The 15,292-nt window shown below is 32.5% G+C and overlaps 2 long non-coding RNA genes across 3 annotated transcripts; one reads left to right on the forward strand and one right to left on the reverse strand.

Moving 5' to 3' along the window:
- The first annotated feature begins 6,812 nt into the window (after nt 1-6,812).
- Nucleotides 6,813-11,435, forward strand: LOC148274623 (uncharacterized). Of its 2 annotated transcripts, none has more exons than XR_015824253.1 (3): nt 6,813-7,507; nt 9,115-9,256; nt 10,046-11,435. It is a non-coding gene; the product is annotated as an uncharacterized LOC148274623 (long non-coding RNA). The 2 variants fall into 2 exon arrangements; XR_015824252.1 differs by having other exon boundaries at nt 9,115-9,235.
- A 71-nt stretch (nt 11,436-11,506) lies between these two features.
- Nucleotides 11,507-13,706, reverse strand: LOC148274624 (uncharacterized). The gene is made up of 3 exons (XR_015824250.1): nt 13,309-13,706; nt 12,408-13,146; nt 11,507-12,260 (listed from the first exon to the last, which is right to left on the reverse strand). It is a non-coding gene; the product is annotated as an uncharacterized LOC148274624 (long non-coding RNA).
- Between the last annotated feature and the right edge of the window lie 1,586 nt (nt 13,707-15,292).

The following is a 15,292-nucleotide window of genomic DNA, read 5'->3' on the forward strand; positions in this document are numbered from 1 at the left end:
CCCTTATATGTAATTCTGACAGAACATGTTGGAAATAGGGCTTTAATCAGGCGGTCACAATCAAGAGCCTTACAGCCGTATTATTACCGTTCAGTTCAGTGTCGAAAATAGGCATTTATTATAGCAAATAATACAATTTGTTCTGTTTGAAAACAGTGAAAAAGGGTAAAATTAAGTAAAAATTAGGTGTAGTAAAATTAGGTAAAATTAAATTTTAATTAAATATATTAGCAAACATATTAGATACTGTCTATCCTCACTAGGTATGGAAAATACCTATTCTGAGGTAAGCAGCATTTATTTATTTTTATATAATACAGCATATTTAGTCTTAGTAATGTGAAGAGATGATTGAAATATGGAAATCTTATATAAGATGAAACAATATTTAAAAATATGAAAATCTTACAAAAATAATATAACTAAAAAAAAAACAAACTGTTAATGTGTATAAAACTGAAAAAAACATGTACAGTGTGGCCCATAAGTCCTTTGAAATGTAAATTATTAATAAATAAAAAACTAATAACAATAAATAAAATATTTTTATTGTGTGGGTACATAAAATGGGAATTATTTTTTGAAAATCACATCATCCAAATGTAACCCGTTATGATCACGAGACTCCTGTAAGCAACGTCTAAAACTATCAATGACTGAACGGCACGTCAGTTCTGTGATGTTCGCCATTTCTCTACGAATATTTTCTTTTAGGGCACTAATTGACCGCGGGTTTGTGTCGTAAACTTTGCTTTTGAGATAACCCCATAGGAAGAAATCCATCGGGTTAGATCCGGACTACGTGGCGGCCAGGCTATGTCTCCTTGTCGAGAGATCACTTTGTTAGGGAAAAGTTGACTAACAACGGGCACAGCGGAGTTAGAAGTATGGGCTGTCGCTCCATCTTGTTGAAACCAAATCTGCATATTGTAGCTGTTTATCTAACGCCCTACCAGTCTCTTCAAACCTTGCAACCCAGTTCTTGATCGTTTGAATCGATGGAGTGTCATTAAAATTGTGTAACTTGTGATGCTCTCGAAATTTACGCCAAGCAATGGTTGCCGAATCATTATTCCGATAAAACTCGCACACACAGTAAGCACGGTCCGCAACGCTGAAATGCCCCATGGTACCTAACTTCCCAGTTACCGAATGTGTTGTTGTTGCCCCGCCCGCGCCCTTCCCGCGCTTCGTATGCATTTTATAAGAAGTTTACATTTTAAAGACACGCTAGAAAAAAGTCCAAGAAGGTAAAAACTGATAAGAAAAGTAGTAGAATCCAGTGAAATATAATAATATATGAAATTTGACAAAATAACATTTTTGAAAATACAAATTTGGATCAGAAAACTGATTATATTTTGACTTAGAAACTATTGTCGCGTAGTACAGAAATTTGTTAAAATCTTGATCTTATTTTCCATTCAGATTATGCGCATGCATGCAAATAATATGCAAAAATTGGAAATATGGCCGCCATTCTTAGAGTCTGTAGAAAAAGAGGTGTGGTCATATGTTTAGTGTAGACGTCCTTCGTTCACAGATGTTTAGAAATCATCATCATTTCCTTTCCACACCTAATGATCCATAGGGTACTGCATTGGTGCACAAATTTCAGCTTTAGATGATCAATCTTACATTTCAGGTGCTAGTCCAGGGACTATGAAATATTCAAGTGTAAAAACATATTTTTGAATAAATATTTCATGTCAACTATGTAGGAAATCGAACCCGAGACCTCTTGCATGGTAGGCAAATGCGCTAACCACTACACCACGAGGCCGACAAAAACAGGGATGTCACAAATGTACTATTCTCTGTGAATTTTTACAGAGATTCGTGTATTTGAAGGGAGCGCTATAAGAGTGACAATTTCATATGAGGGTGTATAGTTTGAATTTAATTACAAGTTTATTCAAAATACCATTAGTCAAAAAAGTATCCCATTAATAATATCAATAAGTATAACTGACTTTTTTAAATATAGTGTGAATAAACATTACAACAACAATGAACCATCACGCCGTTTCTCCGTAAGGGTAGGCAGGGAGGATAGAACGCCACATCACTCTATCTTTGCATACAGATCTCGCTTCCTTTACATTCATACATCTTCTCATGCACGCGCGCCGATTATTCCAACTTTGAAAGGGTTTCAACGTCCAGAGATCTCGGGGTGTTGTTTGATGCTCAGTTATCTTTTAATCTTCATATAGTTAATCTATGTAATGACTCCCTTAAAATGCTTGGTTTTGTTCTTAGAAATGCCAAGATCTTTTCTAACACTCAGATTTTGAGGACATTGTATAATTCCTTGGTAAGAAGTCGTTTGGAGTTTAGTTCCATTATTTGGTCGCCACATGAGACTCGATACTCTTTGATGGTGGAGAGAGTGCAGAAAAAATTTCTGCGCTATCTGTACCTTAAAGAGTGTGGATATTATCCTTGGCTCTTCCCAACTGACTTTTTACTGGGAATACTAGGCTATCAGTCATTATGGAGGAGGAGGGACGTTCATTTGGGTGTTCACTTTTTCCAGGTGATCGGTGGTCGCATACATAACTCAGAAATTCTGATGGATGTAGGTCTGTTCGTACCTGATAACTATCTTCGACAAAGACAGCATCGATTGTTTTACCTACCGCGATGCAGAACCAACCTGCCAATGGTTATGCCGGTTGGTAGGGCAATCTTGCTACTTAATCGCATCGCCTCGGATGTCGACATATTTCACGACAGTGGGCCTTCCCTTAGGAAAGCACTTTCTAACATTTAATTTTTCTTTTTACATTTTGTTATATTATTTTAATAACATAATTATCTACTGTAATTTGTGATTTATTATTGTATTTAGAATGAATTGGGTCTTTTTCTGTAATGTTCTAAATATCTGAATAAATAAATGAAATGAAATAAATGAAATAAATAAACTTTTGACATGTCTATCTTTAAGTATTTGTTGGATTTGGTCATGCTATGTCTTTCTCGGTCTTCCTCTTATTCTGCATCCATCAACATTCGCATTGTAAATATTCTTGGCCGTTCTTTCGCTGTCCATTCGCTCTACATGTCCAAACCAGCGCAGAGCTCCTTTCTTGATTTTGTCAATAATGCTTATCTTAGCCTTACATAATATACGGATCTCAACATTTGTGCATCTATTGTACATAGTTTTACTACACATTCGCCTGAGAGATCGCATTTCGACAGCATTCAGCCTACTTTCATCCCTGTTTTTCCAAGTCCATACATCAGGGTCGGGACGAAGACTCCACTGTGAACTGCTAATTTTGCCTCTTGCGGCAAACATTTATTTGCCAAGGTTGATTTAAATGCACCGTTCACTCTGTTCCCGGCACTCACCCTCCTTTCAATATCTTTCTCAGTCTTTCCATCCCTAGTAAACATACTTCACAGATTCCTCTACTTGTTTTAGTATAACTCCATTCACAGTGATTTCACATTAAGTCATACTTTCATTTCTTTCAAAAACCATCACATTCGATTTATTGACATTCATCAGCATATCGCTTCCCTTGCATACATCGTAGACCTTTGTTACTAAGAATTGCAGTACCTCTTTGTTGTTAACAAGAAGCACGGCATCATCAGCACACAAAAGACAATTGACATTTAAATCACCCATTTTCGCTCCCATTCTTAAGCCTTTCAGTTCTTTCATGCAGTTATCGATATACACATTGAACACCCATGGTGACATCACACATCCCTGTTTGACTCCTTTATGAATGTCAAACCATGATGTGTATGATCCATTTACCCTTAACATTATAAACTTATTTTATAAATTTGTGAAAACCACTTTAACTTTTGAATTATACATTGACCTGTTTCGAGGTTACTTCCTCATCGTCAAGACTTGAACTAACTTAAAATTACTTGTGTTGCTATTTATATCATAAAATGTTATAAGAAAGAAGCAGAAGAATGAAAGAAGGAGAGAGAAGATGGAAATATGAATCATAATGGGAATATTTTTAAAAGAAGACTCGAAGTTAAATTTAATTGATTATTTATTATGGGGAGTTTTTGGTCAATGGCTTTTCTTATTTCTAATCTTTATTGATTGTCTAAACGAAGATCGATTTTGTTTATATGTAAAAAAAATTACACCTTTTTCTTGATTAAAATTGTGGTTTTCATTTTCATATAAAATTAGATTTAGATTAGATTTATTTATTTGTGACAAAATACATAGTTTTTAACTTTACACATTACATTACACATATTATTTGTACGAAATATTCCCAATCAGCAAAAGTGCTGGTATGAGGGGATATAATATATTATGACACAATAGTTTTAATAAAAAGTCGATAAAATAACATCCCATATCACTCGTCACACGGGCTGTAAGAATGGTTTTGTTTAGATGTTTTAAAAGTATGTATATTTTTTAGGTCATTAGAAAGTGAATTGTAGAACTTTATTGCTGTATACACAAAACTGTTTCTTTTTCTGTTAGTCCTAGGTTGTTCGCAAGTTAAATTATTTGACGCTCTTGTATTTCTTTGATGTATATAAAATAAATATGTTAAAAATAAACATAAATATTAATTACGTAATTATAAATTGTACATAGTAATTATTGTAATGGTATCTACGTGACTCACCCATAATTTGTACCGACTAAATACCACAGCAAGACTTAATTTTAAAATCTCTTAAGTTCATGAATTACACTGGCTACGTTTTCCACAGCGGGTAGAATACAAGCTCTGTTGGGTTATGTATAAGTCACGTCCACATTCCAGATGAACTAGCTGACGGACGTCTTACTCTTAGATCAGCTACATCTACGGGGGTAGGAAAAGTTATTATACCTCTACCCATCCAGCACACTAAATTCGGTGAACGTGCATTTGCGGTAGCTGGCGGCCTGATGGCATGGAATGCTCTTCTAACGGAGGTGCAAAACTGTGAGAGTGAAATGATGTTTCCAAAGAAACTTAAAACCCAAATGAATAATATGAATAAATTTATAGCATGTGGAGACAAAATAAATTGTTTTATTTCAATTATAAATTTTAATTTGAAATCAAATTCATATTCATAGAATCACTTGTAAAGCGGCCTTGATGCAATATATTCTGACAATAGCACGTTATAAGTTATCCAAAAAAAAAAAAAATAGCTACTATTATGCCATTCCTTCGTAGGGGTAGGCGGAGAAGATGGATCGCCACACACGTCTATCTTGACACATTCCTAGCTTCTTCCTCATTCATACATATTGTCATACATGCCCTCCAGTTGTGTCTGCTTTTGATATGACAATATTTAAGATTCTGGTTTATCTGATCATGCCGTGTCTTTCTTGGTCATCCACGTCCTACGTTACCATTCGTTCTCGTCATATACATCTGTTTTACCATTCTTTTGTCATCCATTAGTTCTACATGACTCAGATTTGCACTCTTGCTTGATATCGAATTATTATTATATTATATTGATAAGCCGTGTTCACTCTACTGTCATCCTTCCTTTGCTAATTCTATGTTTCAGCTTTGATTGACATATTTTTATTAGCAATTATTGTGCGCCGTTCATTATGTTGCCCGCATTCACTCTCCTTTGAACATCTTTTTCTACTCTTCCATCTCTTGGAAACATGCTTCCCAGATACACAAATTCTTCCTCTTATTCAAGACATTAATAATAATAAGATATATAAAAAATTAAGTTGAAGAGCAGCCCGAGGAGACTCGATAACAATAGAAGCCTAAACCCATGGTCATAAAAATACCAGCCAAAAATAGAGCAGATATTGTGTTGTCTCTTTTAGTTACATGCTATTAACAAAAATTTCATCTTATTTCATTCAGATAAAGAGAGATAGCATTATTTCCAGATGTCAGCTAACTCGGTAAAAGTTATCCGTGTTGTTTAAAAAAAATTGTCAATGCAATATATACATATACATATTTATGCATGCAAGCACTAACGCATGCTAAGTATATAAACATAATCACACCCACACACATAAACATGGAAGAAAGTTTTGTAGTTGCTAAACAAAAGGAGGTATGTGTAATAAAATATTATTATTTTTTTTTTTTTTTATTATATTGAAAACATATTATACATAATTATATACAATATTCCCAAGAAGTTTTTTTTTTTAAAAAACTCATTTAGGGACATACAGATAACAATTTTTTTAAATTTTAAACTATTATATTATTTACAAAAGCAGAAAAATTAAAATTATGATATACTACAAATTAAAAAGGGTATGAAAAATACTTGAAAATAACAAAATAAACAGAATACTAGGCATGGAAATAAATTCAAAATAATGTTTACATTATGCAATCTGGGAAAGAAAATTGAAAAAGTTTAAAAATTACATGTATGTATATATACATACTGAACTAGTACAAAATAAAATCTTTTTTTTTTTAATTAACAAAATATGCGCACACCCAATACAGGTTAATTTTTTTTATCAAAAACGTATTGAAATTATGTATACAAGCCAAAAAAAGTATATAAAAAGAAAAAAACACAAATAACATTTAAATAGTATTAAAAATTACATATACAAGCAAAAACGGTAAAATATTAAAAGGTATATGTTCAAGATGCGCATTCTCTATATAAAAATATTTTTAAATTTTTTTTTTTTTTAATATTTTTTTATAGCTGTTAAATAAAACATTTAAATATGCTGTAATGTTCCAAATTCATTTTGTTTGATTCAAGAATTCATTGTATTTGAAATTTTGGGAAAATTTGCTGGTTTGAATTGGAAACATAAGATTTTAAAAAATAAACAAATTGCAGCAGTGGTATTCTGATCACTCTCGACACCCACGAGATGATCTCGACTTTCGGACGAGAATATAACGTGGTGTAATTTAGGGATTTTTATTTTTTGAACGCGGTTAAACTTGGTTTTCTATATGGCAGTTCTGATGATTACATGTCAAATTACGTAAATGAATTCGAACACATAAAACCAAAAATAATGATTTTCAATAGAAACATTATTGTGACCTTAAGAATGACCCAAAATACTTAATTATGTTGAATTTACCAAACCTCAATCGTTATTTCTCGTTAGACGGTTTTATAATTGACGTTTCATAGTTCGATATCTACCGCAAAAGCGTGAGTGTCGAAAATGAGAAAAAATACTCGTGCGCATGCGTCACTGACGAGATGAATATACCTATTACAAAATATAACGCTTTTGCTATCCTGATGAAAATTTATAACGTTTGCCATGTGGGGTATTTATTTTTTCTTCACGTCAAACTGTACTTTTTATATTGCAACAATGCAAAACATAAACAAACATACAGTGACAGTTCAACTACTTTTGTAAATGATAAGTATGCCCCGGATCTACATGTCCTTAGGGATTTTGTTTACTTTTATAGAACCTCTGTGAAATACCTACTGTACTCTATAGAAACTTGCATACGAACCACAGCGTCCCTAAATGTACATCTTGCGCGACAACAGGAATCATCATTTGAAGGTATGTTTATCTAATTCGGTATTTTAATCAAACTTATATATTGTGTACGGTTTAAACTTACCTTACGAGTTTTTTCTCAAGTTGTTAACAACTGATTAATCATTATAATATTTATAAATTGTAAAAGGTTAAGAATAAGCTAGTGTTAGTAAAAAATAAACAAACCACCAAGCCGTTTTCCCCGGGACAGCCAGAGGATATACAACACACATGCGTTTGCAGTCATACAAAATCTCATACATGTGTGCTGATTTTTCCAACTTTTGAAGTATTACCATATCCGCAGTGGTACTGCAATACCGCTACTGCGAACTGTTAGTTTTAATTGTTGATATTCGTAATGTAAATAATTATTATGTATGTAAATACTTATCGTTTCAGCGGTATTTTTGTTTGGTTAAAATCGCAAGGAATATATTAACAGCTTTTATGTTCCCCTTTAATTTTTTTTTGATAATTAGGCTTCCCGCCCACTAGGCAGCCCGGCTGCTGCAGTCAAAATTTTGCGCAGCCAGCCTGACGGCCAGTCCAAATAAAATGGATGTGGAAGATGTTTTTGTTTACATTTTATCTCGTAAGAAACGCAAACCAAAAAGAAGATATTGAATTCATCCTTTACTTGAAAGGGTTCATTTCAAAATTATTTTATGGATCTTCTGTATCGAAAGTCATTGCAAATTCGTTTCATAAAATACTTCTGGCTGCTACGACAAGTGCGCGGAGACTGAGGCAGTCACATACATTTGCTTTGTCTCGTTCTGGCTGCAGGCAGCCAGTTGGCTGCCGTGCACGTCAAACGCGTTCTAATGGCTGCCGCAGCCAGGAATTCTTGGCTGCCTAGTGTGCGGTATCTAATAAGCCGTCATATGTAGTATTAGCTGCCGCAGCCAGGCTGCCTAGTGGGAGGGGAGCCTTACAAAGTATTGCCGTACCGCCCGTACCACTGATGAGATCTTTCTCAAATAATTTGTTGGGTTCGGTCATGCCATCTCTTTTTTGGTCTTCTTTGTTCATTAGTCTTCCTCATAATTAATATTTATTTTATTAGTGGTTTAGTGGTGGTATTTCAATTTTATTTATTCATATATATGTACATTACAAAATAGAACATCTTAATTCACACATATAGAAATAATGAAAATAAAAAGGTAAAATTAGGTAGTTATAAAAATAACACAGGTATACATAATATCCAGAAAATAATATGTTAAAAAAGTAAGAGAATCTTGTAACGACAAACTCCCTCAGAGACGTGAAAAATTACAAATGTTTATTAAGAAACAATGAAAGACAATTGGACATGCATACACATAAGATATTTAATTTTGCTAAACCCATCACCCTTTATAATAGCTCACAACATGTGTTATAAAAAGGATACAATATTATTAAGGTTATTGTAATATAATATAATTTATGTTATGAATAGTGGTGTTTAAATATACCTTTGCACTAAAACAAATATTATATCAATATTAATAATAATAGTAGTAAATAGTAAGCTCTATAAATGTCTAGACTTTTAATGATATTATCTTCTAAAAAAAATCTCATTCTGTTTTAGAACATCTGTAAATAATTTAACCTTTATAAGTGTATTTTTTCAGATTATATTAAACCAGTAAAGCAGATCTTTCGAAGGGATGATATCGATTGGGTCTTTAAATTTATGCTGTAATGGAATATATGGATATCAAACTATAGGATATATTCGTCATCTGCTTGGAGGTGGGACACATTGTTTATTAAGTAATTCAAGTTTTTTTTGCACTCTTGAAAATTCTCATTTTAAATTGTAATTTACTAAAAAATGAAAGATAAGTGGTACTTAAATTCACAAATCTGAAATAATCAGTAGCAAGATTCGTCGCTACACCTTTATGACTGATATCTTTAATATAAAGATAAATCTAAATAAAAAGGATACAATACTTCAGTTATTATTATAAAAATTGTAATATATATATATTTTTATCGTTAAGATACCAGTCTGGGTATTAAAGATGTTGCAAAAACAATGAAATATCACTACCTACACAGTTATTATACATTTGTATATTTAAATATCAATCATCATTTATTTCCATATTAAACTATTTATTAGATTTGCTTTAAATAATACCCAATTTGTTATTTTTTCAAATGTTTTTTTATTACCAAACAGATTAAGAGCCAAAGTACATAAGAACTTTTTTTAAATAAAGTAAGTACTATTAAAATATCTTGTATTAGTTTAAAATTCATATTATATTAAATATTTTCTCTACAGCTCACGTTGGCATGTCCTAACAAAAGGAAATTTGTCACCATATGGAAAATACAAAGTTATACCATTACATATGACATCGCTTATATCATTTTGAATATTTAGAATTAATCAGCTTACACATATTTACACATACCTGATGAATAACTTCCAACTAACCTAAATAAGATATATTTTACTATTTTAAGTGCTTATTTTAGTATGTCATTTTGTAATAAATGTAATTAAAAATGTATTGTAAATTATATAATTTTTTGTTTTTTTATTTTTAGCAAAGAGGAAATATCAAATGTTGCAATTTGGTGTCAATTTTTAACACCTTTATGATCATCTGAGAAAATAGGAGTAAATATGTGGCAGAGCAGAAAAGCGGACTACAGAAATGAGTCTACAACAACTACATCAAACACTCAAACCTTTTCTCACAAATGTAGAGCATTAGCTAAATTCTAGTTAGTTTTTTGTAGTTCTTTTTTATTATTTTATACCTAAAAACTTATAAACTACAGTGCAAGTACTGTTATTGAAAAAATATTTTGGTGTTTTAGTTTCCTTTTCACACGTAATTAAAATATAGTCATATCTCACACATAAATATTTAAACACATATTTCAAATATAAGGAACCTTAATGTGATCACTTTCACCGGGAGAAATAAGGGCTCTGGCCAAGAATTGTATTTACTTTAGTTTTAGTTAGTTAGTTTTACGAAAACAGTACATTTGAAATTATTTTTATTTATATTACCTTTTGTTACAAGAAAATGTATTCTCACATCCTCTCAACGCGTTTGCTTATCATGCAAGAGGTCTCAGGTTCAGTTCCTGACATGGTAGACATGAAATATTTATTTTAAAAGGTGATTTTACAGTACAATATTTCATAGTCCCTTGACTGGCACCCCAAGCGTACGATTGATCATCTTTTCATTAAGTAACAAAAATATCAAGATACGCTGCGATTGGTGTACCAATGCAGTGCCCTATGCAATTAGGTGCGGAATTGAAATGATGATGATGATTACCTACATTTATTTATTCTACGGTATAAAAATTCATTATATATTTATATATTTTTTTAAAAGAGATTTGTGTTCTTATGATTTACTTAAACATTTAATTTTGAGGGCCATTTTCGACGAGCTGTAAATAACTCTCTATTAAAAATAGGAATCAAGTTGGGATGGAATGGGATTCTAACCACGGACCTTTGAACCGTGAGTCCATGACGATAGTCATAGGACCACAACCCAATTTAACTCAATTGATTCACGGTTTACATATTAATGTACTGATTTTTTTTAGGCTGTTGCCGTGTTATGCCATAATAATAAGCATAGGGGAAAAAATCTAGTGAAATTAAAATAACAATATTAAAGTCCAAAAAAAATGTAAAATACACATAAAAATTATAAAAAGTTACAAAAATTAAATTTAGTCGATTAAAAAAAAGTTTTTTTTTTTTACTTTATTAATTATTTGTGCATGTTGTGTTCACATTTAATTCATGAAAAATTTCTAAACGTAACAAATTTTGATATTATACCAATTTATTGTATTGTTCATTATTTGTAAGCCATAAAAAATAAAATAAAAACGATCTTAAATGTTAATATGCATATTCAACATAACATTTAAAAAAAAATAATACAGACTATGGATATGGTACCATAGTGAAAATAAATAAAACAATGTTATGAGTATGTCCAAATACTTGTGGACTGGCTGGATTTCCTCTCTAGGGAGAAATAGTTTAATAAAATTCAATTTGGTCATAAGCCCTGTAAATGCCCATACTTCCATATTCTCTTCTCAAAAATGTTTTCCCTCTCTGTTGCAACAAATTTAGAATAAATTGATTAAATATATTATGCTCTATTATTCCTTTATGGCAACCAACAATGAACTCAAATTCTAGGAAACATAATATTGCATACCCTTTGTCCGTGTCCAAGCTGACAAAGGAAACAGTTCTGCTTAAAAAATGAAAGCAGAACCCTGGACGAGCGTTTTCGACTTTATGGCAACTCTTATGTAAATTCTGGAAAAGGAAATTGGGTAGAGATATGTCTGCCTCGTAGGGTAGTAGTCGGAGCGTTTGCCGACCGTGCTTGAGGTCCCAAGTTCGATTCCTGGCAGGATCAACAGAAAATATTTATTCTTAACGTTCACTGCAATGTTTCAGTCCCTGGAATAGCACCTGAAGTGTAAGATTGATCACCTTACCTTCATGTAACTGATGATGAAATATGCTGCATTTGATGCGCCAATGCAGTGCCCTATGCACCACATGGTGAGGATAGGGAAATGATGAGATACCTTACACAACCTTAATGAAAATAATTAGTTACTTTATTTTTTGGTTTGACACCTTTTAGTAATTGAGAATGTCAGAAGAATAAGTATATTTCAACAATATGGGATCAAACAAACAGATCTTGCACAGGTTCATTTTGTACTCACACATTCAGAGATTGTGACATCAAATCTGAAAATAAGGATTTAAAATTTATATGCATTTTGATTTGATATTTAAACCTTACAGCTACAATTGTAATTTGAGCAAAAATTGTTCTTGCATGTAATGATTCATTATGTTATCAGTATACAGACATATAATTACAGTATCACTAACCATTAGAGTGACATCTTGTCCCAAGGATTGAAATACAGTAGACTTATATATAGTAGAGTATAATTGGTTCCTGAAAATGTGCGCGAATGTTGAATGTTCGAAAGTCGAGGGATGTAAAAAATATGTATTTTTAAATTTCGATATAATTAAGTTAATGAGGTGGTTTAAGTGCTTTCAGGTGGTTTCTTTATAAATTTGTCAAGAGTTAGTTAAATACTACTATATTTTTTGTTTTCTTAATAAAGAGTTCTATATAATAACATGCTGTATCCAATTTTCAAAATAGATAAAGCTTCATTCATATTTTTTACTGTCAAAGACAATTTTATCAGCTTTTTCCTTACATTAACTGTGTATTTCATTTACCAGTTGTTGCAAATAAGCATTCATTTGACAGAGGTTCTGAGTGATATTCAATTAACTCATTAACATCTTCATTGTTGAAGTCCTATACTATATCATCTGTGATAGTTTCCAGAGTTTCTTCAAAATTCATAAAATCCATCGTTTGCGGGCATAATTGTTTACAGGAACCTTTCATTTTTTATTTCAGCCCACAAGTATCCAATATTGCTTATTGCGTTCCATATATTACAATTCTACTGAAATTGTCTTAATGTAGGCACACCTTCCTTGTCAGTTTCCTTAATGACCTGATTCATTATTTTCCTCATAACACATTATCTTAACATAGTTATCACTAGTTAACCGAGGGAGCACCTGCATTATTGATAAAAATCTGTAAAAAACAAAATTTATTTAAATGTGTGAAATAGTGAATTACGCAAAAGTAGAAAGTACAAAAGCCGACGGCCGACCGTATGTCTTTGGGAATACTAAACAATCAATCAATGCATCGTCTTGTCATTCAATTAGCTTCAATATGGCAATCTTTAGGAACCTTTATAGCATGATTAAGATGCATTAAATGTGTATCCCGAGTTTCGTACGATAATTTATGTATATATAAATTAATAGTTAATATAAATTAGAAACGAATTTAGTGTTAAAATATAATCAACACCGACTGACATACTCAAACTGTGCCAGATCTGGATCGAGGAAAAAAGACCTCAAATCGATCTGACTAATATTTTGACAGTATATTACGTGTTTAAATTGATTCAATGTATTAATTACGAGTACTTACCTGTATTAACTCCGTTATTTTTGACAAAGACTAAAAATGTCCCGACAAATTAAAAAAAACTTATGAACCTTCAATTTATGAGCACAAATGGATTTGTCGTAATTTGTATAATGGCGTCTTTTGAGTTTTTACAGGTGACGCAATATATTTAATTGCCAATTTAGTAGCTCACAATAAAAAATAAACATACATTTTTAAAAACAAAACATCTCGCGGGTCGCATGTTTGACGTTTGCCAGATTTACAAGGTTAGTTTATTTGTATGTTGTGCGCATGCGTGGTTTTAACGATACCTATTACGAGATTCGTTCAGGATACCAAAACGATTTTAACGAGGTAGAGAGGCCCACGAGAGTGGTTCAGAATACCACATTTGATGCTAGACGGGGGACCAATTGAACAGTTTTGCTCACCTAACCTTAGACGAATACATGTATCATAACATTTTGTTGGGATAATATTTTTTTTTAAATAGCAATCCAAAGTACTTTATTTTTTATAACGAGTTCTGGTACCAACCCTAATGTATGGAAGCGAAGCATGGAGTTGGAAAAAAAGGGACGAAATAAGACTGAATGCTGTTGAAATGCGATCCCTCAGGCGAATGTGCGGAAAAACAATGTATGATAGGTGCCCTAATGTCGAAATTAGAGCAGAATGCAAGGCTGAGTTAAGCATTATCGACAAAATAAAGAAAGGTCTTTTGCGATGGTTCGGTCATGTGGAGCGAATGAATGATGAAAGAACGGCTAAAAAGATTTATGATGCGAATGTGTCTGGTTGTAGAAGTCGAGGAAGGCCGAGAAAGACATGGCATGATCAAGTACAACAAATTCTTGAAAGTGGTCATGTGAAAAGTCGGAATAATCGACGTGCGTGCATGAGAAGATGTATGAATGTGAAGGAAGCAAAGGAAGTGTGCCAGGACAGAGTGGTGTGGCGTTCTATCCTCTCTGCCTACCCCTCTGGGGAAATGGCGTGATGGTTAGTTAGTTAGTTAGATATTTTTTGTCATTTCTGTTGCCCTATATTCGACTTTATAAAAAGACGTACTTTCCCTTTTTAATGTTTCTAAAAAAGCCCCCTACAGCTCCGGTGTACATTTAATCGTCAAAATGGATTGGTTGGAGAATTATCTATTAAACATTTCTAATCGTTATGTCAATTGGATCTCTAATCATCGTTGTATTCCCGGTAACGAAAAGTCGACGCGTTAACAAAGGAGGCAGCCCGTTTCGAGGGTCCTGTCTTAATTCTATGATCCTGCCCATAGTAATTTACTACAACTGACTGATATTTTTGTTATTATAAAGGAGAAGCAACAAAGGCATATTGGGTGGCCTCCTCCCAAGTCAAGGCTAGACATTTTTTTCAACTGAAGGCAAAAACAATAGAAAATCCTTGCGGTTTTCCAAAGTGATTCTGAATAAGTTTGAGATATCCCCAGTATGCAGAATGCGTATTGAGCACTGCTGCTATGGTTGTCCCCTGTTCAGAATCCATGTACGGGAATTCTTAAACCATTTTTTTTAATTTAAGCCCCAAAAATATTGTTATCCTGGATTCCCATCCAACCTTTCCTTTCACTCCTTACTCATATTCGAACTGACATCCTGTCCCCATACCCAATAAACGCATGTACTTATTCAAAATTTTATGTAATTATCTAGTAATAATAACCAATAGTATTAAGTTTTAAATATTTTATTAACATTATGTATAGAGGTGAAACATT

This window comes from Micrasema longulum, unplaced genomic scaffold, assembly GCF_059751315.1.
Source record: "Micrasema longulum isolate JH-2025_06_02 unplaced genomic scaffold, ASM5975131v1 h1tg001613l, whole genome shotgun sequence".
Classification (NCBI taxonomy): Eukaryota; Metazoa; Arthropoda; class Insecta; order Trichoptera; family Brachycentridae; genus Micrasema; species Micrasema longulum.